The sequence below is a fragment of the Talpa europaea genome (genome assembly GCF_964194135.1).
Source record: "Talpa europaea genome assembly, chromosome: 6".
Lineage (NCBI taxonomy): Eukaryota > Metazoa > Chordata > Mammalia > Eulipotyphla > Talpidae > Talpa > Talpa europaea.
The window spans coordinates 127,898,413-127,924,443 of record NC_140072.1 but is presented as its reverse complement, the minus strand read 5'-3'; the positions used below and the strand labels follow the sequence as shown (position 1 = coordinate 127,924,443).

Sequence of the window (26,031 nt, the reverse complement as noted above, 5' to 3'; positions counted from 1 at the left end):
ACTGTGCGGTGGACGCTTAAAGATGGGGCCAAACATGAACTGAGCACATGGGCACCAAATCAAGTGGAGATTTGCAGACATGCTTTTTCCTTCAGGGGGATACACCCAACAGGTTTCTTTTCGATGATGTGGCACATTTCAATGCCTTTGTGGTACACACCATTTTGTGTTGCTCACATATCAAGCTGCATCTCATCTGAGCTTCTCAAGGCCTCCCACAGGGATGGAGCAAGATCAGCTGCCCTGAACTGAGAATAAAGCAATGTCTGGTGTGATATGGAACCAATCAAAAGACCCCCAGAGAGGCTGCAGCCCGGGGTGGCACAGAGAAAGCAAAGCATGAGGAAAGGTGAGAGAAAGATGAAGAGAAGTGAGGTCCAGGGCACTGGGTGAAGAGACACCATTAACCAGTCAACCAGTTGGCTTAACATAATGTCTGGCATCTTTACAGACACATCACCCAAAGCAGTGATAGTGAAGGCAAAGATAAACAGCTGGGACTACATCAAATTAAAGAGCTTCTGCACAGCAAAAGAGACAATAACAAAAACAAAGAGAAACCCCACCAACTGGGAGAACATTTTTGCACCCAACACTAATGATAAAGGACTGATCACAAAAATCTGCAAAGAGCTGATGAGACTCAACAACAACAAAGAAAATAATCCAGTCAAAAAATGGGCAGAAGAGCTAAAAAGAAACTTCTCTGAAGAGGAAATGCAAATGGCCAACAGGCATATGAAAAAATGTTCAACATCACTTGTCATCAGGGAAATGCAAATCAAAACTACCGTGAGATACCATCTTACACCAGTGAGAATGGCACATATTAAAAAAACTAGCAACAACAAATGTTGGCGTGGGCCTCCCTGCTGGCGCAGCGGTTGAGCCCTGGGTTGCGAAGCTGCCCATGGCCTCTGTGGCTCCGGTTCGATCCCCGGCTGCTCCCTGGCCATCGGAGGAGGGTCCCACATGGCGCGCAGACCTCTCCTGCCGCCCGCTGCTCCCCTCAGCAGTGTACTTCGGTCCTTCTGCCTGCTCTGCTCCCCGCTCTGGCTCTGGTGAATTCTCTCATCCTCCCGCGCTTCTGACTGTACCCAGTGCTTGTATAAATAAATAAATAAATAAATAAATAAATAAATAAATAAATAAAAATTAATCTTAAAAAATATATATATAAAAAAAAAATGTTGGCGAGGGTGTGGAGAAAAAGGAACTCTCCTGCACTGTTGGTGGGAGTGCAAACTGGTCCAATCACTATGGAGAGCTGTGTGGAGATTTCTGGACCTACTAAACAGAGCTTCCATATGATCCAGCAATTCCATTCCTAGGTATTTACCCAAAGGATACAGAAACATCAATTCCAAGAGTATCTGCACCCCTATGTTTACAGCAGCACTATTTACAATAGCTAAGCTTTGGAAACAGCCCAAATGCCCAAAAATAGATGACTGGATCAAGAAGATGTGGTACATATACACCAGGAATATTACTCAGCATTCAAAAAAGATAAACACATGCAATTTGCAGCAACATGGATGGCGCTGGAAGGGATCATGCTCAGCGAAATAAGCCAAAAAGAAAAAGAAAAATACCGGATGGTCTCAGTCATAGCAGGAATCTAGAAAACTTAAATAAGGGACCAGGAAAATGAATAACTATAAGAAAGTGAAAATCAAAATCAACAAAAAACTATGAACCAGAGACACTCTATGGGGGGTGGGCCGCGGGGAGGAGAGGGGAGGGATTGGGGTCAAAATAAGGGGGTTGCAATTGTATGGGGAATATAAAAATAAAATTTATTTAAAAAAAACAATGTCTGGGCTTAGCAGATGCTTAATAAATGGATGACTTCTTACAAATCTTTCAACCTACTGACTGCAAAATCCCCTTGTACTGCTTCTTTTATATAACCACGTGGCAATAGCAAGGATATAAATGCTTTATGTAGGAGTTCTTTGAGGACATATTTCTATAAGAAATTATTACGATTAACATTATTGCCATGTAATGAAAGAGAATGGACACCAATGACAATAAGAAAAAAAAAAATAAAGAACCCTTCAGTCTCTGTGTTATTACCTGCCAATTCAGGGAACAACAGAATTAAAGATTTTAGCCAGATCTTGTATGTGACCTATTGGACAGAGCCAGCTGACTCATTTCAATAATCTCAGGGCTCTAGAAAGTACTGTATCAGAAATGACCAGGCAAACACTGAACTCCAAATGCTGAACTACAGGAAACTTGGCAGTTGTTCTAGGACCAGGAACGTGTGGGTGAAGTCTATTAAAAAGCCAGTCTTTGTTGGAGAAACCCCATATGTGGTCATGCTGAACTCCCTAATTCACCCCATGTCCATCTCTCCAGTGCTTTGCCTTATATTCCTGGATATTACTGTAAGCTTGGCTTTCTTAGATGAAGAAAATGTTATTTTTGTCGAGGAAATTGTAAGTATCCAAAAAGTCCTTAAAACTAATTTGATTTTTCTCCTCCCCTACTACATTCTTAAAAAAAAAAAAAAATCCAGCAAGAATAGAAGCCATATTTGCTTAGCTTTATTTACATGTTTATATTCAATTATCTACGCGATTTGGGGAAACTTTACTTATTTGAGTCTGATTTTCTTTGTTTATAAATATAGGACATTATATTTACTAATATCTGTAGTTACTATTAACTCTAATTCATGCAAAGAATCTATGCAGTTGTTAAGTCCAAGAAGGTATCAATGTCAACATTTCCATTTCATGTCCTTTTAATTCATTCTTTTATTTAAATTATCTTTCCTCTATAGTAAGTATAATACACGATGTACTTAAATATGTCCTAGGTCATCGGATAAGGTAATTTACACTAACCAAAGAAAAATGATTTATTAAAATGCTTTTACAAATGCCCTGTCTCGAGGTCTTATATTATATACTTTTACTTTTCATAAATTATCTTATTTAAAAAAAGACAACATTCTAAACTTTTAATAATGGACTAAAAATGCATCAAAGAATTTACAGAGATAAGCATACACCTTTACTTTTTAATAAAAAGCCAACTTCAAGGGCCTCCCCTGGTGGAGCAGCGGTTGAGCGCTGGGCTGTGAGGCTGCCGGCAGCCTCTGCAGCGCTGGTTCGTTCCCCAACGGCGAGGGTCCCCCCCCCCCGCAAAAAAAGCCAACTTCAAATTCACAGAGCAGTGGCAAAGCAGTGTATGAAAATAGGAAATTATTTTCACCTGGATCAAAAAGTCACACCAGGGGATTAGCTTATTACCCATTTTTTCATTTGCAAATAAAGTCACCAATATGCAGCTTCCATTCTCCTCAAGTGAGCCTTAAAGTGCAAAAAAAAAAAAAAAAAAAAAAGCCACAAATATGCACAAGTAGTATTTCTTTGGTAAATCTCAAGAAGGGAACATTTACATCTCATACACAATCTTATATCTCTACATTTCCACAGCAAACATAACAATGTTAGTTAAAGTTACTTATTATTTTTAATTCTCAAACTTATTTTGAAAACAAGACTACCAAATGATTCTTGTTTGGAAATCACATAAAAATATATCCATAATACATTTAAGATGAATTATTACAATGAGTCTGTTGTAAAAACAGTATATTTTATGGTTCGGAATGACACAGGATATTTATCTTCATCATAAGAAAGAGTCTCTGTGAATTAGTTATGGCGTTAGCTCTCTAGAGCAATCAATTCTCTCCTCACTTGTGGATAAATATATTTTACTGCAGTCATCATGCATTCTTGTAGACTGCTAAGGGTTCCAGAATGCTCTCAGGTTCACGGCATATAAATTTATTTCTATGGGTGTAGTCCCAAATGATATGCATACTGACTATATTAAGCAGAAATTTGCAGATTTATCCCCAGATGAGTACAGCATGTCAAGAAATAAAAAATATATTAGTCGTATTGTCCTGTTAAATATTTTGCCTTCTCATTTAGTCAAATAATGTGCATCAAGACACTTCAGCAAGATTAAATACCTGCCTCTTAGGAAATCAGACTAAAGTATATTAAAGTTGAATCCCCCATCTTTCCAAATAGGAGAGTCATTTATAAACTCCTCAGGTTTACCTGCTTACACTAAAGAAAGAAACAACCCAACAAACTAAAAAGACCAATGTGATAGCCAACTGTTGTGTAAATAAATGGACTTAGAGGAGAATCAAGATTCTTGATGGGCTGGGTAATAAGTATACTCTAACATGCATTCTACCTTATTACAAAATAAATGAATGATATTGAACAAAGAGATAAATGATGTTGATATTTGAAATTCTTAAAGTTTATTGATATTGAAGAAAGTTTGCACATAGGTATTTATACCTTACACTTTCCCTTCATCTGCATATACCCTTTTATACCCTTTTGACCTACTTTGTTAGGTCAAAGAGAGTCACAAATGCACTCAGACCAGACCTAATTCTGTCACATATCAATTATTCAAATGATTAGTTTCTGAAATATCCAAATACTTCATTTCCTATAGGTGAATCAGCTGACACATTTTCACTTCCTATTAAACTGTTTGGCATTATCCGGTTATAGTTATGAAGCAAGAATCCTACAGAAGGGATGAAAAGTAGAATTGAATGACATTGAGGAGCTTCCATGTTAAATTCCTTTTTGGGTGTTTTCTCTGATTTTACCATTCCCATTTATATTTTCTCTTAGAGCCTAAGAACTTCATGTTTTTTTAGTTGTTACAGATATTAATAGTGTTTTTTGAATGAGGGCGATTTCTTTCTTTCTTTTTTTTTTGTGGGAACCTCATTGGTGGTGGGTATGGAGGGGTGGGGAATGAACTGGTGCTGCAGAGGCTGTGGGCAACCTCACAGCCCAGCGCTCAACCGCTGTGCTACCAGGGGAGGCCCTGAGGGCGATTTCTTGATGCGGTTTCTATTTACAGAGCAGCTACTCTATTTTCTTCTAACATTTTAACAACTAAAAATAGAAAGGTTATAGTGGTCAATAGGTCTATTAGCCTTGGTTGTCTCAAATTAAAATGTCTGCAGATGAAGAGAGCAAGAAAATCCAGTGCAAATGGATATTAAGAGAAAGCACAAGTGATCAAGTCCATGATTTGTAATCAAATCCCTCAAACTTTTCCCCAAACCATTTTGCCTTATTTTTAATTATTGTGATAGAAGACACAACACTTAAAGTTTACTATCATAATATTTTTACATGGATAATTCTGTGCTATCAAGTATATTCATATTGCTTTGAAACAGATCTCCAGAACTTTTTTCTCTGACAAATCTGAAACTCTATATTCATTTAACAACTTGTTTCATTTTAATAGTATATTTGTATAGTGTTTTATTGTCTTTAAACTGTTTTCTCATACATGAACTTATGTGAGATCTCCTATATTCAAAATGCTAAGAGCGTTACATAAACTTGAGCACTTCCTATGTGCTGGGTATTAAACCAAGTGATAATAGGTACTCAAAATAAATTTATCAAATCAATCACTGTGAGGTCTACATTTTCCTGAGGTTACTGCATCATTATATTGTCCCATTCAGATGTAATCTACATCATTTACAGGAATGTTTCACTGCAGAAAATATTATCATTGATAGAAATTTCAATAGATGTTAACTTTATGGTCTTTTCTTACTTTAAAATACTGCTATCTTTATATTAACATTAAAAATTCTATTATATAATTTAGTCTTATTCTTCAGCATTTTACTAGTAAGATAAATATCATGATTATTATTATTGTACTATCATGAGATGTTAAGACTTTTTACGGAAGCTGTCAGATTTTGCAGAAAATGGAATCATCAATCCTTTTCCTTCTGTTTTTACCTCATACACACCCACACTTGTCCATCTTGATGTCTAAGATTTAAGAAGTTATCACTCTAGGGTGCTTAGCATCCATTGCCAAGAACGAGAGAATATTCTATTTGGCTGTAACCAAATACATGGTTAATCACCAATTTATTTGAAATTCTTATATGCTATAGTAAGTACTGACAAAGTGGTAAGACTTGGCAACAAATGTTTGGGATTTTCATTTCTGACCTGGCCAAAGACCTTTGTGATATAGGGCAAGTCACTTCTCTCAGAGTCTCAGTTTCATTATCTGAAAAAATGTAGGCAACAGTGCTATGTCCTGGGAGTTGTTGAGGAAAAAAATCATAATGGATGTGAAAGACTCTGAAACAATAAAGTTCTTCTCAAACACACTGGCTGATACACAGGAGCCTGGCTAACAAAAGGATCCATTCATTAAAGGTCCGTGTGTGAAGCATTGTAGTTAGTACCCTGTTTTCCCAGCGACGCACGCGGAAATATTTCTCTAGTGAAAAAATGGGTCCTGAGACACATTGAAATTTGTGATTCCAGGCAAGTTCAGTGATGTAGTCCCTTTTCTGCTCCTTTTATACTCATAAAATTTTTTTTTCTCAGCTTACAAATTCCAATGAAATAGAATTCTGTATTTTAGGTTGTCAGTACCAACCGAAGTTTAACACGTTTCTGTTCTGTTCAAAATATATCTTTCTGTTTTTAGCTCTAGAAAGTGGAGAAAAGTGAAATATTCTAGGAAGAAGCTTTACTGCAAAACTTTTGCTTTCATTCACGCTTAATATTTATACATTCCAGTTGAGTATCTTTTCACTTCTGTGTGGCTTTCTCTGTTTGGATGGCATGCTTAATGACATCGGAGAAATTATCTTTTCTATTGTCATCCCCTACCCATACAGGACTAGTAAAAACATGTGAGTAATATAAACATGTATAAATGCCATCTTTATAGTCTTCATCCCTTTTCTATTTTCCATCATGGGTCAATTTTTTTCTGGAAGTTCCATACAAAGTCAGGGAAGGTTCTCTCCCTTCCTGATCTGCCCTCTCCATTCTATCTCATGTAAGGCTAATCTGAAACTTTTGGGTCCAATGGCTCCTTGACTCACAGACTGTTAATGGACCCTCAGTCTCTAGAAATGGACCAACCAACGTGCCATTGAGTAGCCACACATGAATGTTGATTCCTTAAAATATGGTTAATCTGAATTAAATTGTAGACACGCTGTATATACTCTAGATTCTGAGTATTCAAAAAAACTATCAATTTTATTTTGATTAGCTTTTGAAATGGTATTTTGGATATATTGGATCAAATAACATACGTTGTTAAAACTGATTTTACCCTCTTCTTGCAATTATAGAATAAAGCATATTTATTGATAACAATGTAGACCATGCATAGCTACAAAAAATAAGATGAAAGTGACCTATATGGTCACCATTATAGATACTTGCTATTTATACTTCAGTAAATACCCTTTTATAATTTTCTCTATCCATATAAAGGTAATCGTTTAAAAATATATCGAGTAATACATAATTTTGTTGTTTTCTATTTAAAGTTAACTAGAGATTGCTGCAAATATATGTAAATAAATCATTTATGAGGGCTGTAGGTTATTCCATGAATGAATGAAGCTAGAGTCTTGATTACAGTACTATGTGTTAGTTTCATAATTTCTTTAAAACTAAGCTAATGAATGAAATAAAATAAAGCTGAGTTCGTACAAGAAGCATTGAAAATTTTACTGTGATTCCTGTTTTACAGAGGAAGAACACTACTATTTTGAGATGCATTTGGACAAAGATAGAAGGACAGCATTGCCAATAAAAAGTGATGAGAAAGGGCATCACCAATGAAGGAACCATGTCTGCATCATTTCATGACTTATCATTCTGAACCAAACTATATTTAAGTTTTATGTGTAATAATATTTTACCTTTATCTTTAAAAGGCCTTGTAGCATTGCTGGGTTAATAGGATAAGAAAGAGGTGTCAGTAATTTCTGTAACAGTCTTGACTATACTGATACCCAGATATGCAGACACATTTGTTTCAAGCTATCTGGTTAAGCTTTCAAATTCATGGAGACTTATCTAAGCTGCAATATCATTTGTTTATCTAGCACTATAGCTCTCCTGGCTCTATCCTGCGAAAGCAGTACAATTACCCTATGAACAGCATAAGTAGGAAAAGGAGCCTTTAGCTGTTACATCTTTCAGAAATACCAGAGGTAACATCTTCAAGCTCTGTGGCTGAATCTAGTGTCATTGTAAAACTGAATGATGCTCTGATATAAACTTGGCACCAAGCTAAATAAGTAGCAATGTGAGGAAGGCATGGTCCTGTTGCTGCATTTATTGCCCTTAGGTATTTTTCCATGGGGAGAGGACTCGCATATTTAATTGTAATGCTGCATTTTCAGATGCATATACTTAGATTGGAGGGCCAGTTTTCTTGTGCTTAAATCTGTGCTAGCATCATCTTCAACTTCATAGGAACTCCACATGTACATGGAATATTCAGTTCTCCCAAGGATTACATGGGCTGATCACATCCAGATGGCCTCATTTTACAACCGCTGCCATCAGGGCATTAAAAGAAATAAATTCAAATAACTCTTGAGTCCTGTATGCAAGTGTTCATTCTTAGAACTACTTAGAATGAAAAATACATGCTTAAGTATGTATTGCCTTTAAGTATGTATTGCCTTTAGCCTGCATGCGTGCACACACGAGCACTCATACACACATACCCCTAGAGTGGTTATCTGGCTCTGTGGCTTTTTTGTTGCCATAGAGAGGAGAAGAATTAAAAGGTTTATGGCTCTTCTGCTCTCTTTTCATTTTACTGAATCCATAACCCAAGTTGAAAATGATGACCCCAGACACATCTGGTCATCATCATCTTTCATAGTTTTAATGAATAAGGACTGTATTGAGTTTTAAAGATTGGATTTAAATAACCATCTAGTGAATGCCAGTACATGGATCCCTGGCTCCAGAAGTCTAAGCAACAAAATTAACTGCTTGTCGACCCAGGCTGGTTACATATCATTACAATTCTGATGTAAACTTTTTTGTGTGTGATTCCCATTTTAGCCTGCTTTGCTAATCAAAAGTGAATTGGAGGAACACTATCTTTCCTATAATTTTGAATTAAGCTACTAATTGATTTCCAAAACTAGAATCAGGTTAGAAGAAAACATAACTATTTCTGGTTCAGAACAGGGACAGCAATATTGAAATCCTTCAGGTTTTCTGTTTGTTCACTTGTTCATCTTAGCCAGGGAGATCTAGGATTCCAAAGTACACCTTCTATCTTGGCCAAGAAGTGGTAAGCCCTTGAAATCATATATGAATCTCAGTATCAACTTTTCCATTTCTTCAAAGGAAAAGCACTTGGATTCTTGAGAGACTGCATCAAAACGTCCATTGCTTTGGCTAGAATGGCTATCCTAACAATGTTATATCTTTCTACCATTGAACATGGGATGTTTACCCATTTATTAAAGTCTTGTTTAGTTTCTTTCAGGAAAAAAAAAGAGAATTTAAATGCTATTGCCATTGACTTCTCTAACTTGAGAGTTTCCTTTCCTTTTTTAACATCTTCATAAACTAGAAAGTAGATGATAAAAATACCTTCCAAATAGCAGCCTGAAACTAGAATTATCTTTACTGAGACTTTTCTATAGTTGTTATTGTTCAGGCTTTTACAGTATTGCAGAAAAATGGGTGTGACCAAAACCCCAGAGAAGTACATCTTTTTTTTTTAAGATTTATTTATTTATGCATACAAGAACTAGGGTACAGGCCAGAGTCAAAAATAAATCCAGAAGTGTGGGGGGTGAGAGGATTCACCAGAGACAGAGTGAAGAACAGAACAGGTAGACTGGCTGATATACACTGCTGAGGGGAGCAGCGGGCAAGTCAGGAGAGGTCTGCTGTGCCATGTGGGTTGCTCCCTGGCAGGGGATCGAACTCGTGCTGCAGTGGCTGTGGACTGTTTCATAGGTTGCGTCTTAACCCTTGTGCCACCAGGGAGGCCAGAAGTATATCTTGATGAACTAATGGAAACATGTTGGCACCCAATGACTGTGTGAGATGATGACCCCAAAATGCAGAACTCTAACAAATCAACAAAAATAGGTTTGACTTTCAATTTTGAGGTCCTACAAGAGCCACAAACAGTTCTAATCTTCCAGGTATGATGCTACATGGCCTAAAAATGTCCAATATTAAAATGTATTGTCAGGTGACAGAGAGTTATATGGTAGGATGCAGTTATCTCAACCTGGATTCTTTCATATACAGTCTGCATAACCTTGGTCAATTTCCTCATCCATCCATGCTTCAATTCACTCATCTATGCATCTGAGATCATAGTAATAGTACTCACTTTGTGGGCCTCCCCGGTGGCGCAGCGGTTGAGCGCCGGTTCGATCCCAGGCTGCTGGGCAAGGGTCCCACATGGCGCACAGACCTCTCCTGCCGCCCACTGCTCCCCTCAGCAGTGTACTTCGTCAGTCTGCCTGCACTGCTCTCCCCTCTGGCTCTGGTGAATTCTCTCACCCTCCCGTGCTTCTGACTATACCCAGTGCTTGTATAAATAAATAAATAAATCTTAAAAAAATAATACTCATTTTGTGAAGTTCAGATGAATAACTAGTACTTGATAAATGCACTCTATTCTTAATATTTGCAGGTTCTATATTTAAAAAATCACCTACTTGCTAAAATGTACTGGTAACCTCACTTCATTCTTGCAATCTGTGAGGGAAATTCTAACTGTCTGGTACCTACATTCCAGTGGCAGTTGAACAAATATCATGCTGTCCTTTCTGAAGGCCATACAATATGCAACATTTGTCACACTTTTGCATTTTCTATTGGAGATTTCACCACTTAAAATGGGCCCCAGGCATAGTTCAGCTCTCAGTGCTAGCTGGTGTTTCTGAGATCAAGAAGGCTGTCGTATGCCTTACAGAGAAAATATATGTACTAGATATGCTTCATTGAGGCATGAATGCTAGTGCTCTTGGTTATGAGGTCGATGTTAATGAACCAATAATAAATAACATAAGGTCTCTTTAGGGTAAAATAGACATAAAACAAGGCTAGGTTGGGATGCGTTGATGAAAATGTTATGACCCTAGCCTTACAGGAACGTAAGTCTGTATTTCCTCTAGGAGTATTAATTCAGTATTTGCTAATTCAGCATTCACGTTCACAATACCTTTAAACCACATTTACCATGAATAAAGAACGAACCCTATGTAACTCGAGTCCAATACATGAATAAAGCTCACAAAATGTCAATTATAATAACTTAAATCATCATCCTCATCATCACCATGGCATAGCTACAACATCGATACATTAAGTTTTAAGGAAATTCACAGGACACTTTAGGGAGAAAGGAGTACATTTAAGTTTACGGGAGACTACATCATCATCTCCCCATTAGCAGTGGTCAAACAAAAAGCTGGTCTGCATCAATTGGGATTCATTATTGAATGACATTATTGATGATTGTTCTTCTGGAGTTTCAATTTGGCTCTAACCTCTAACAGTACAGCAGAAAGTTGAAGCTCAAATTTAAGGACAAAAATCTAGATATCTCCACTCATTGACTTTACAAAATTATTTGATGATCTCAGTGATCTGGGACTTGATTAGGTATTAAACACTTTTCATTCCCCTGGGGTCACTGATATCCTGAAGTTCTCTACCTGACACATAATTGATTTTGTCAGAATTGATGAGATTATCTGGCAGAGTCTGTCTTTCCAGTGAAGTTAAGAACTGGAAGCATAATAGGTTCAGGCTTAATCGGTTTTATGCAGCCATGCTTGAGCACTTAATAAAGGACATGTAGCTGGCACCAGAAGTTTCTCTGAGAAACCCTTCCAATTCAACTGATTTAGAACGTGATTAAAAGTCCTTTGTACAGTAATCTGGGAGCTGCTATATGCTAATGGTTGTGCTCTTAAAGCCCGTGGGTAAGAAGATGTGGAAATGATCACCCTGACTCTTGCAGACTCTGCATGGTGTGACTGGACTGATGAGCCTGAGAGATGGATTAGGTCACAGACCCTTCCGCAGCAAACTCGAGATAGAGCCGCAGACTTTCAATGACAAGACAGAAGAGAGTGATGCCAGTGAACTTAGCCATGCAGGCATCACATAATCTTGTGACTCTCTAACCTTCAGCTCCTAAGAAGTCAGATGGATCAGGCTCCCGTATCCTTTGGGAATCAGCACACGGGGGTGCCAGCATCTTATTTTCTGGTTTGAGAGCAGTGGCTCTTCAGAGCTCCACTTGTGCTCAGATTCCTTCACTATCACATGTTCGATTTATTCAAGTACAGCAACAGATGAACTCATAAACATCCTATGTGCCTCGTATGAAAGGTCAGCTAGCATTAGCAAAATGCTCATAGCAATAGGTTTAGAAGGTTGATACACCAGAGAAGAACAGAGATCACTATACCAGAGTCAGTAGCTGGTATCTGTGCCCAGAGAGGAATGAATGCTACTCTCTGTTGCCTCAAGGGATACATAGGAACTTGCCAGATTTTCAGACCCACAAGATCCAAGTTCCCAAGTGATGCTATGCTCAAAGCAAGCTCAACACAGAGAAACCTATGGGGCTGTTAGATAATGAAATCTGACATTCTTGAGCATATCTCACCTATTCATTTTCCCCCAGAGCAGCCTCTGAAGAACCATCAGCTCTGAGGTGACGTGGATCTGGCTTTAGGTCAACTATCCAGCTAACTTCTTGTAGGTTACTGAATTTCTCCTGAGTTGCCATTCTCATTATCAACAATCTTTTAGGACTGCTGTCTGGGCTAGATACAATTCTGTAGGGAATGAGGCAGTGCCTGGCACGTGTGGGTTCTTCATCACTATCAATTTTGCCCCTTTGTCCACATAGTTGAGCAAACAATATCTGAATTGTTGGGTCAGGCATTTCCTCTCCATTTGGGGTTGGCTACAAACTGGATCCTTGGCTTGAGTTTGCTTCTCCTTCTCAGACTTGGCTCCTATTTTGCACACTGGAGGTGACAATCACCCTGGCCCTGTTTTACATGTCTTGGTTCTGGTTTGTTTTCCAGATCACATAAGCCTTGACATTTAGTATGCTGGACTCTGCCCTGATAATTGGCACAGTCCCAAATAAGAAAGGCAGAGTCTGGTAGATGTGCTCATTTATCTCCTTTCCCTGTGGGAGCACAGGCGATTATGGTCAAACATCTCACTGCACTCCCTGATCCAGGTAATAAAGTGGGATTGGGTTTTCCTCATAATATCCTGTAAGGCAGAGCTGAGCGTGTTTCCTTGACCAAATCCCACCTCTTTCTCTAGTTACTTCATAATTAAAATTCATAGTTTCTGTAATTTTCCACAGCAGCTCACATCACAGAGAAAGCTAAATGAGCCCATTTTTAAGGCAAGGCAATTATCAATCTTACTTTTGAACCACTAATAAGATAGTCTGTCAAATAAAAAACACCCATCTTTCTTTCTTTCTTTCAGAAATTTCCCCTAGAAAAATGGCTTCTTAATAAAAAAAGAGTTCCTAGAAAAATTCTTATCTTTTCTCTTGAGAAAAAGTTTCACTAAAGATTGTTAAAATACTAAATGCTCTTTAGTTTTCTGGTGATTTTGTAACCTTTGGTAAAATTAGTGCTAAAACACAGCATTATCTGAAGGATAATAATGGTGTCCCTTGAGACAGAAGTCTGAGGATTCTCCTGTTTCCAACTCAGGAAACAGGGCAGGGAGCCACTGACAGAACCGGGAACAGGACTTCTGTTCTTAGCCTCTTCTATTCCGGTAGGCGAGTCATGCTCTTCCTGTAATTTTTAAGACCCGTATTCACCTGGGGAGACATGACTATAATTAAAGTCTTCAGTTGGACATAAAGAAATTTAATGGGGGCCTCCCTAGTGGCGCAGGAGTTAAAGACAGTGCTATGTCCCTTCACTCTCTCCTTGCCTGTAGTGTTTTTTCAGAGAAGTCTGATGTCAGCCTGATTGGTTTTCTTTTGTATGTTATCTGTTTTTTCCCTCTTGTCAGCCTCATTATTTTTTCCTTGTCTTGGATTCTTGGATCAAAATAAGGGGGGGGATTTTACGGGGACTATAACCAAGATGAAAATGCATACATTGTGCAAAAATGAAAAATGATGTAAAAAATATATAAAATTTTTTTAAAAAGGCAGTGCTATCAAGCTATTGCCAGCCACTGCAGCATGAGTTTGATCCTTGGCCAGGGAGGTGACCCACATGGCACAGCAGACCTCTTCTGTCTCACCAGCTGCTCCCCTCAGCAGTGTATTTCGGTAGATCTGCCTGTTCTGCTCCCCACTCTGTCTCTGGTGAATCCCCTTACCCTCAACAACTCTGGCCTCCACCCCAGCTCTTGTATGCATACATAAATAAAGCTTTAAAAAACTATATTGGCATGTGACCCACTCCCCAAGAACTCTAGTGGTGAGCTCTTGGCAGTGTGCCATGCCAGAATGCCCACAAGGGTGTTTCCTTTATCCTCTTCATAGGCTGTCCCCTTAGCCACATGCTTCTTGTCACTTGGGAGTTGAACACACTTCACTTGCACAGCTGAGCCTCTGCCCCTACTCTAGCATTCAAGAAAGAGCTCCAGAAAATAAGTATCTCCCCAAGTGTGAGCATCTTTATGTAATTCTCTTTCTTAAGGCTTTTTGCAATAAGGCATGAAGTTAAGTGACTAGGTCAAATGGATAAGGTGGTTTTAAAAATTCGTAGAAGTAGAGACAGTGCTAGGTGGTTCTCTAGCCTAGAAACAAAGAAAAGAGAAAATATTGGGAAAAAAAAAGTGATCACTCAGTGTCTTCATAGAAGGAAAATAAGATTATCTTGTGCAGGAACCCATTAAGGAAAGTTATTTTTTGAGAACACAGGAGTAAGGAGGGTATATATTATTTAAATAAAAAAGGCTCAGATGTGTAATCAATGAACATGCAATGTATATTTTTTATATATATTTACATTACATAAGTAGCTAAGTGAACAAGATATATAGCGGAAAGTATCCTGGAATTTCAGGCAAAAGGCAAGTATATGCTTCCAGTTCAGCAAGTTATTAGCAGTGAGAACAAGTTACATTTGTCTCCAGGACCCTGTTTACAGTATCGTACACAGTTGATATACTTATCCTGCCTCCTTCATGGCCTTGTGGCAACTGGATATGATAATATTTGTAAGATATTTGCATAATTTGAAAAATATAAAAATGCAAGATACCCTAGTTAGTGGAAGGCTCTTGCTAGTAGCTTCCTCACCCATCTCTTGGTTTCTTAGTAATTCTTGCCCATTTCAATATGCACCTCAAGGCTAGTTCAGTCATTCAAAAGATTGCTTTGCTCATGCCACATTCCTGCCCAGAAGCAAAAACAAAGGCCTCCCAACCAAACAATCTATTACTTACTAGATGAAGGAAGAGATCCACAACATATATGATCCTTGCATAAACTCTTTTTTTACTGCAGTGAACCCACTCTCTTCACATCATCTCCTACTATTTCCAAGTCATCACAGCAGGACCCCAGACAACCAGGAAGCACATGGTCAAGGCAGTCAGTTGTTTGACTGATTTATATCCCAGCAAGACACTTAAAATGCCTAAACGATTTACTTTAGCAATATCTCATTTATCTTGCTAACCAGGTTGCACCCACTCTGTCTGGCCTGTGCATCCCACCAACACAAGCAGACCCAAGGCAGGTCCACTCCAACGCTCAGTGACCTGACAGCCACTGGTCTCATAAGCCTTTAATACCTGCACGGGACGAAATGAACTGCTGTTTTCTGAACCTGAGAAGTAAGTGGGGCCGTGACCTGCCCTCAGTGCCTCTGCAGATGCCCCAATGCCACCAAGCACCCCAGCATCCAATCACCCAAGGTCTCTTTGTTCTACTCTTGTTCTTGCCCCACTTTCAAAGCCTTTCGCATCTTCTACCTGGGGAGGCAGTTTTGGAGATCTACTGCCATGCTTTCTTCCTTGACATAGTAATCAAACTGCTCTTTCTTTGACAGACTTTGGTTGCTCTACTGGCTGAACACCAAGTGGTAAATCCCTTGAGTAAAGGGTGACATTTACTCCTTGCCAAGATACCCATCCTGCGAGACCATGCTCCCACACAGCATCTTCTGGTAATTCAGCATTGTGTAAAAGCACTCACTGTACTTGGATTATGGCCCTTCTGCTACCAAATAAGCTTTGTATTGTTGGAGAAGTCAATCATACTCCCTGGACTTCAACTTCATTGCATGAAAGATGGGAAGAGAATACTCCTAAGTTCTCAATTAGAAGACTCCTCAGTTTCCTTTCAACTCAGAACATTTTAAACAGAGAGCCCTCATATGTTGTGGAGAGAAACTCTGATTATTTAAATTCTTCATCAATAATGTTTACTCTAATATGACATTTGAATTTATTTGAGTATAATAAACTTTCCTAATTGCCAACCTGTGGGTATGAATTCATATACTTGCACATAATAGATCATACAAAATTCAATTGATTTCTATCAGGAATTATGGCCAAGTTAAACTTTTTCTATCAGCTTCCTCCTTCCTCAAATAATACATTTATATTTACAAAGGAACTCGGCTGTGTAAATAAATGAAGAGTTGTGTGTAGCAAGGGAAAAGTACAAGAGAAAGAATTTGGATTCAGCAGGTTTTCTCATTATGACTCAGATTTTGGCCTTCAGTGCAAATCTCCAAAGGAAGAGGTGGCAATAACAGCATGGCTTCTCTGAATTTATATGAAGTTCATAAAAATGTCCACAGAACATTTTACAAAGTGCTACAAGTATTTTCATTATTACTGGTAACTAAGCATTGACATGAAATAATTTTCTGAAGAAGCACATGTTATGAACCTTAGCTTCTTGCGAGATGAGACAGCTACAGCCATCACACAGCAACGTGAAGTCTGAGCTGGTGGTCATGAATGGGGCAGCCATTTTTACTTGCCTAAGATGCTTGAGGTCATTCTTCATTCATACACACACTCCTCATTGTAGATAACTGTCAAGCATTATACAGCTCTGAGCTCTGTTTATCTTTAAGTCAGTGGCCAGGAGAGAGAGTCATAGAAAGACATTGATATCCCGGTCCTGTGTTTTATCAGAAAAGTAAGAGAAAAAGACTCAATTCCTCAGTAAAGCCTTTCTAAAGGGGGATTTCTGGTCTACCTATTAAGGGTGTCTACATAAGTGTTTATTTATCTAATCATTTATTCATTTTAAGATACATAAACGTGTTCACTTGGAGTAGGACTTGAGTCCAAATCATAACTGTTTATTGTCAATCGGAAACCAGGATCTTAAGCAGATTCACCTATTCTTTCCATACTTCCTCAGGGTCTATCAAGTGCCAGGTGCTCTTCTCACTCCCATGACTGCAGCACTGTTAAAAGCAACATGTCTAATCTCAGGACAAGTGCATTTATGTGGAGTGGGGGTAGCGAGTAAAGAAGCTAAGAAATAATAAGCATTCCATCAAGTGGAGATAAGTATTATAAAGAAAACCTTGAACAGAGTATAAAGGTACAGCGTGATTAAAAATGGAGGGGTTAAAAATCGCTCTGAGCAGTTGGCATTCCAGCAGAGATCTAAATTAAAAAATATATCTGACCGATGATGAGTGGATCGTGGATCAGATATGTCCTGGCCAGTCCCTGAACATCACATACCTTGGGCTAGATCTAGAAGAAATCTAGGGTCCAGTCCTAAGAGAACCTACAATTTGGCTGGAGAGACAGCCTTAGCTTACATGGAATTACTAGAGAACAACTGATGGTAAGCTGCAGGTTATTTCCAGCGATAGACTTACTGGGAATCTGGGGGAAGTTTCATGGAGGATGTATACCTTCAAATCTGAAGATAAAAAGAAGGGACTCTAGTAAAACAGAGGATGAAAGAAAATAATTTATAGGGATCATGGCAGACAATGGGAAGATACAACACAGGAATAGAAGAGGGGAGAACAGTTTACAGAGTACCAAGTGGATGGTAGATATGCAGAAGGTAGCTGAGGGAGATTATTTTCTTGAATCCTTGAATGATGCAGGAGATAGGTATTACTATGAGAGGAGCTGGTTAAGTTTAGAGAGAATGCTAGAGAGGGTAAGTTTAGAGAGGTTTAATCCAGGGCCACACTTGCTTGAAAGGGGAATTGCAAGAGAGGAGAAACTTTTTACCTTGTAAAGTTAGTGTTTTAGAGTATGGAAGGGGATATGGTTGGGTGGACTGGATGGGTTTAGGGAAAGGCTGCAAATATCTGCAAGGCAGCACCCAAAGTCTGAAAATAAAGAAACCAGCTGATAGTGTGTCAGGAACCCAGGCAGGAAGCAACAATCCTGGTTTTAAGTCAAGAACAGGGAATTAGGAGGAAAGTGTGAATCTGAGGACCTGGGACAGGTTGGTGAGAGGAGAATAAGGAAATGCCATTCAATGGGAAAAAAAGGAGATGTTTAAAAGTGGGAGAGTTGGTAAGGAGATTGCAATAGTAGATGGGACCACTGCAGCATAATCATGGAGCCATGCATTCAATTTGTGTATCCTGAGAGGTTGTTCAGCAACCACACTTACTGCACAGTACCTGGACTTAACAACAGAATGAAATCTGCAGAGGGTCTTTACAAGCTGAGTCATTCCCTCCATGACATTTCTTTCCAGAACCTTCTGCTTCTTTCTCTCCAAATTCAGTGCTAAAATACTTGCTTTGCTTTTGTGAGAACTCTGACCTCTTGCAATGAGACACCATTAAGTCTCTCCTGCTGCTTTTCTCATTAAAACTTCCCTTTCCCAACATAAATACAGGATGATTTTACTCATATGTGGAATATAAAGAAACAAAATAAAGGAACAGATAAAACTCAGCTTTCATAAACCCTAGAAATCTTACTAGAGCTGAGGTTACCATAGTGAGGAGCAAAACTTGGAGGGGGCCCAATGTCTGGTGGACTCTTCTGCTTTGGGACCTCTGAAGAGGTCCAACTTATACCTCCAAATCATATACAGTGTTATAAGCCCATGTTACCTTAATCACAAATTAATCCAATTACAAAAATTCCCTCTTCCATGTGAAACTTTTGTACTTCTAGACAGTAGTATTTTATGGATGCTGGTAGTTCCATGAATTCTCTTACCAAGTTAACATACACATTTACTATGACCAGTCAAGTGTAAAGAGAGCCATCAAATGTAGGAATTTTGGTTTGCAAAGCAGTTGGAGAATAAATAGCTGAAGAGGAAAGATGTCTTTTGAGCTACAGAGAATTCCTTCCTCCAGTTTGGAAAATAAATAATCCAAGCTCATTTACAACTAAATATTATTATTAGATGCCATAAATGTTTTTGATATATACAATAAACCAGTCTTAGAAATGAATAGGACAGCTTACTAATAAAATTATTAGAAGGTCAGAGATGTTTCTTTAATATCTTATGTACTTGATCTTTAATAGTGAGTCAACATTAATAGCAGCGCCTTGGTGATAATCTTGTTGCTCTGACTCAATATGCCTATAATTTCTCCTCATTTATCCCTCTCATGTTAGAACTCAGTACCGTTTTTAAATTAAATTGTTAACTGCTGTCAGTAAAGTCTAGCAGAAGACTCTAGGAAAACATCCTTGGCACTGACGAACTAAAAAAAAATAAATAAAGTGAAAAGTTTCCCCAAAGAATGGAGATATTTATAAAATTGATTATCAGTTCCATTTTTATCACTAGAGTTTATTCATTCTGTTTATCTGAAGCAATGGCTGATAATCTGTATGTCTTTGAATGATTTCTCCATGTTTTAATAGATGGGAGTAGATTCATTATATCATTTGCTCTTACAACACAATTTGTTTTTCAAATATGATTGGATTCACTTATCAGTCTCTTGTTCAAATTTTCAGCTTCTAAATCTCATTGAATAGATGAAGTCACAGAGGAAATGAACGTCTCGGCCAGTAAAGGAACTCAGATTCACAGGCCCTAAATTTCCAGACACTCAGCCAGTCTGTCTTTACTTAGGAAGTTTTACCTGAGAGTAGAAAATTGGGTTCTTCTGAGATTAGATTCTGGGTTGATGGATTTCAAATGCCTGGACTCTGGTTTCCTCTTCCATGAGAAATGAAATCTCACTGGGATTCTTGTGAATAATTGCATTATAATGTCCCCCAAAGAGGGAAAACACTAGAACAAATGCCATTACTTATGGCAGTTCTTAGGATGCATTAAAATATAATAAAACTCAGGGATACTGTGCCATCTCGGACTGGATACCAAATGTGACAAACACATAGTCTATGTCCATGACAAACAAATAGCCAACATTACGGTGACTCTCCTGTGTGTCAGATGGTATGATATATGCCAGTGAAACAACGTGAATGACTTCTGACTCTTCCACTCAGGCAGTTAAAAACTCCAGTGCAGGGCCTCTCTAGTGGCACAAGGGGTTAAGTCTCACACTATGAAACTATCGCCAGCCACTGCAGCATGAGTTCAATCCCTGGCCAGGGAGATAACCCACATGGCACAGCAGACATCTCCTGACTTGCCTGCTGCTCCCCTCAGCAGTGTATTTCAGTCAATCTGCCTGTTCGGCTCCCTACTCTGTCTCTGGTGAATCCTCTCACCCTCCCACCCCCGCACCTCTGCCCTACACCCCAACTCTTGCATGCATAAATAAATAAAATAAATCTTTTAAAAAAATCTAGTGCAGCAAACAGGCATGGTATTGCAAGAAGAAGGAATGGAGACAAATTTTACAATGCTTATGGAACCCTGTGGAGGTAATGTCTATGTCATTTACAAATTTGAAAAATGCATATTGTCAGGAGGAATGCAGGTACACATAGGTACAGCAGTAGCATACACTCTTGAAATGTCCTATTAGTTAGAAATATTCAAGTGTAAAGCAGCTTGCAGAAACATTTTTGCATTAAGTTCACCATGGGTGAAATAACTGTCCTCAATAAACTCAAATGCATCATCTGCGGAGATCTCAATGACTCTGCAAACATTCACAGGCATGAGAAACACCTCCAGGGTGGGTCTGTTACTACCGCTAAATAACAGCATTTCCCTGTCTTTACATTCATCTCATACTTTTAAACTGTCTTGTTAGAAAGCTTTGAAATGCCACAGTGTCTATGACTGAAGTGGGGAAAAGAAAGGATCACAGAATTTAATTGGTGTCTCTACCTTATAGAGTCTTACAGCTAAATGTTCCTGGAAAGTTTTTATATGCATGAAAAATATACTTACTGTGCTAGAGTTAGAAGACTCTAATTACGTTTTTAAGCTTACTGTATTATTACATTGAGAAAGTGGTTATGACTTCACACACTTTTAATGTAGATGACTCTGTATAGCTATAACATGATAAATGCAAAGATATTTTTCCATGTTCTATAATTTAAGGATGCATATAAATTTATAAGCATATGAATATAGAAAGAATTTTAAGATCTTGGAGTAAAAATGTCTGGTAGACCAGCTACGATATTTGTTGCCTGGCATTTCAATTTTAAATAACAACTTCAGTTCTGGAAAGAGGTTAAGATTTTCATTTTCTCTCAAGTTTATTTATTGTGTCATATTTGTATGGTATGCTGGATTCATTGTGATATAATTAAGTTATAACCAAAGAAAGCATATATAAATTGCAGTGAGATTAATATCTTTTATTTCATTTAGTCTAGGTAGGTCATGTTTCTCTCCAGGGGAAAAATGTGATCATTTTGTTGATTCACCTCCAGGGAGGGCTCTACTCATTTGCTTCCTAAAATCAGAAGTCACAGGCAAAACCTCAGAAGGCATGGGGTGGGGGAGGGGTAATGGCTGTACTCCCATCTTCAAGACTGGGCATCAAAGAACAATCACTGGCGACCTTTCCATAGGAGGTCAAGGGTACAAAAAACCTACTTGCTATTGTAGGGGGTAAAGTTCAACTGAAATAATGTCAAGTAGGGGCAGTTGGAAGGGGTGATGTTTATGAGAGCTGTTAGTTAGCAGGAGCGATTCGAGCAGTTTAAATTCTATGTGATTTTTGAAATCTGTTGAAGATCATTTTTAAACCTCCGCTGTAATGTTTAAAACATAACCTTCTTTATGCTGCATATAACATTCTTCTGAAAATATTACACTACATATGTTCTTGGAGCAGGAGAATGGAATACATTTATCTGCTCCCTTTTAAAAGTAATATTTTTGCTGAACTATTTAATAGGAGTTACATAATCCATACTTTCACAAGACCATTGCTACCTTGAAAAATGCACAGGGGAAACTGAAGATCTTTGTCAAATAAAGTATGCTTTTATGCACAGTATTTACCACTGAACTAAAGAGATTTGCACAGCTGGGAAAATATACCTCCTAATATATGGTTTTCTTATATGTATTGAATTTTAAAACAACAAAAACCCTACCAAATCTACAAATTTTGCTTAAATTCTAACACAACTTCACCCTTTTTTTCCCATGTGGAACTTTCTGCAAACTTTTGTTTTTAATTTTATTTTTTTTTATTGAAGTAACTTTGGTTTACAGCACTGTGTATGATTCAGAGGTACAGGCTCACACCTCTTCAGATGTATGTTACCACACCACACCCACCACCAAAGTACCCAGAGTCTTCCATCACAGTCCACTCAGCCCACTCTTGCAGATAGTATCATTTCCCAGGTGGCAAGGAGATAGAACTAGTGCAGTCTGGATGGTTGGCTGCGATTTCTATGTATATCATTATGTTTAAGTCATAAAATTCCTCCAGAAGGGTGAGCAAATCTCTAGTGAATAATTCACGATTATTTAAGGACACATTCTGGAGGATCCTCAGGTCTTTCCTCAGGTGAGAAGGAACACAGGATGGATGCATGGAATCATCTGGCATTTGGATCGCCTTATAATAGGGTCTCAATGTTTCACATTCTATGTGATCTGACATCTTTACCCCGATGACTACGTTCTATAACCCAATGTCCATATTGGGAATGATTTCTTCCCACTGCTAAGAAAGCCATGATGGGGGAGTGAAGAGTGAGGATGTTAAAATGGCAGATAATTGAGTCTGAAGTCCAGCATTACTCGATTTCAAAGGAAATCTAACCAAACTCCTTGAAAAGAGTTGTACAGAGAATGCCTGTAATTCTAACATGGTGACTACATTCTATTGGCATTATGGTAGAGCCATTTTGGGGCTGAGCTTTGTGACAGCAAAATCTCTAAAATATTTTAAGTCGATTGTGAGATGGGATCAAAGGAATGATTTTTCTTTTATTTTAAAGAAGCTTATATAAAGAGCTTTGCCCATTTCATGAGTTCACTTGCTTTAATCTGTGAATACTTCAGGAGAGAGTGATGAGCATGGCTTTCCTGGATAGGAATGAAACAATTGCTCTGGTTTAGTAATCACTAACCCACTTATTTTAGTGCCAGGCTGGCACTCACATTCATGGCATTCCATACTGAGGTCAAGGGGGAAGGTGGATGGATGTCTGGAGAGTTCATGTGTGAGTTGGAAAATAATTAGGTGTAGACAAGACTCTCTTCCTCTCTCCAACACCGAGATACTTTTTCTTACCAGCCACAATTTCCTGAATGGGGCCAGCATAGTTTCTACTCATGACCTTTGCACAGGTTGTTTCTTTCTCTTGCACATGCTGCACTCTCTTGATCTTACCCACCTGTTATCTGATGAGTATGATCCTTCTGGTTTCATGCAAGGACCATCCACTGATGCCCTAGACATATGCCCACCCCCAACAGTGACTCTGGTTAGGAGTTCCCAGCTATGTACCCCCAAACCCTGTGGCTGTCTGTCTATCTGTCTGTCTAGCTCTTCCTGCAAACACATTGAGACCAGGAGCTAATGCCTCTGCAATATTCATTGTTGCTTCCCTGGTGCTGAGCAGAGGGCCAGTCCATAGATAAAGGGCTCTCTCCTGCCACCCATGGGAGGAATTTTAAGACAGATGTGCTTTGTTAGAAGACCTATGTACTATGATTTTCAATCTTCATTAAATACTTACTTGAGGATAATTATGTACAAGTTAGGTATAAAATGTTATGCACGGATGCATGTAAACTATCCATGGTACAATTACACAATTTTTATTAAAGCTCAAATTAATGGCCCCTCTTCAGTTTTCAGGTTCTGTTGTATTTATTACCTTATTTGTACAAGGTCTCACAGGAAAAACATTGTTAGAGAACATGGTCAAAATAAATATATTTAGAAGGGGAAATAGATGGCAGAAAAAGACATAAATCATGTTTGACATTGAATAAGTGTTTAACTGTACAAATATCTATATGAAAATTCAAAGCCTCTAATTCTCTCAAGGTCATTAGGTTTTTGGATGTTTTGTAGCATTTGCATTTTGGGCAAAAATAAAGATACTGGTAGCTACTACCTTTTTAATTTTTTAATGTTTTTTATGATGGCAGCATGATGGAACAATTCAGTTGCTTCACTGCATTACTTATAAGACAAGGGAATTTGATTAGAACGTAAAGTCAGAAGTCTTGTTGCTTTTCTGAACCAGAAGCTCTCAAACATTTCGTCTTTTCTCCAGGTTTAGACTCAGGAAAGGCAGTGCCACTGTTTGTGGATATATGAATTGATATTCTGGGCCATGGGACCTCTTTATCATCTCGTAGGAGTTCCAGATAAAACCACAGGTACACCCTCCTGATTGTCAGAGCACATTTGTAATTGAGCTCTGCTTTGAATAATTTCCTTTAGGCCAGGCAAACTTAAAAAAAGAACAAAGGGCATGTGGAAGTCAGACACAAAGCTTCCCAAAACATGAAGCCAGATAGATTTTCAATAATTTAAATGGTCAATTTGGATAAAATTTTATATTAGTTAAATCTTCTGATTGTTCATTATAATCATTAATCAAACCATAAGTCATCATAAAAGAGACTGTACAATGCACCACATACTTTATTCTCAGTTATGAATGTGTAATTTTCAGTTAATTTTAAAAACCTTCTACAGGGAGGGCTATTCATCATGCAGATTTCAAAGCTAAGTTAACCAAATATGCTGAGGTGCACAAAGAACATTTGATGAAGAATCAAATGCTAGAAAATGGAGAAAAGGTAGGTTGACTTTTTTTCTTTGAAGATTTATTTATTTACGCTTACAAGAGCTGGAGTATAGGCCAGAGGTGTGGGGGGTAAGAGAATTCACCAGAGACAGAGTGGGGAGCAGAATAGGTGGATCTGCTGAAATACACTGCTGAGGGGAACAGCGGGTGAGTCAGGAGAGGTCTGCTGTGCCATGTCGGTCAGCAACCTTGCCGGGGATTGAACTCATGCCACAGTAGCTAAGGATAGCTTCAGAGTGCTTACGTTTAATCACTTGTGCCACCAGGGAGGCCTTGGCAGATTGGCTTTTAAGGTGAAGAGGCACGAGCACATGTGCCAGATGGAATCATTTCTTCATTTCTTGCCCAGTGCAGACTGACTTGGTAATATGTACCTTAGTCTTCCTCACTGGGTCTCGCAAATTCCTTAGAACTCAGAGAACTGGTCCATCAAGGACAAAATTTTCTATAGATAGACTGCCACCTAGGACTACTCCTTTTATTAGAAGCTGCATGTTAGAAGTATTCTAGGCTAAAATGATTACTGATGAGCATCCCAATGTTCATTAGGGAAACATTTATTATATTTCCTGTAATTTTTTCTTATCTAAATAAAAAGTATACATAAGTTGTACATTTACATTAGAGAAAGTAAAACAATCATGGAAATTACCTCTGACATTATTCTTTCTAGTAAATACCAAGCAGTATTAAGAAACATTGCTATAAACATTTATGTACCTATGAACAGCATGGGGTGAATAATTGGATAATAAGACTGTACAAATCCAATTTAAAAATATAATTACAAGATTAGACCATGAATATCTACAATGGGTATAATAATATATCTTGATTTTACTGAAGTATTTGATATAGTGTCTCATAAAATTTTATCCACAAAATTAATTTATACTGTCTATTCTAATTCATTGAGCACCGTCCGAGAAACCAGACTTGATCATGGGGTAGGAAATAAGATTACGTGCGAAAAGCAAAGGTTGAGCCATAACAAGGAATTATGATTCTG

At 38.2% G+C, this 26,031-nt stretch overlaps 1 protein-coding gene across 2 annotated transcripts in view; it reads right to left on the bottom strand.

Annotated features, from left to right (window-relative positions):
- Positions 1–26,031, bottom strand: part of GPC6 (glypican 6) — a gene marked incomplete at its 3' end in the record, with an annotated part of 1,013,029 nt that overhangs the window by 253,342 nt on the left and 733,656 nt on the right. The window lies entirely within an intron of this gene.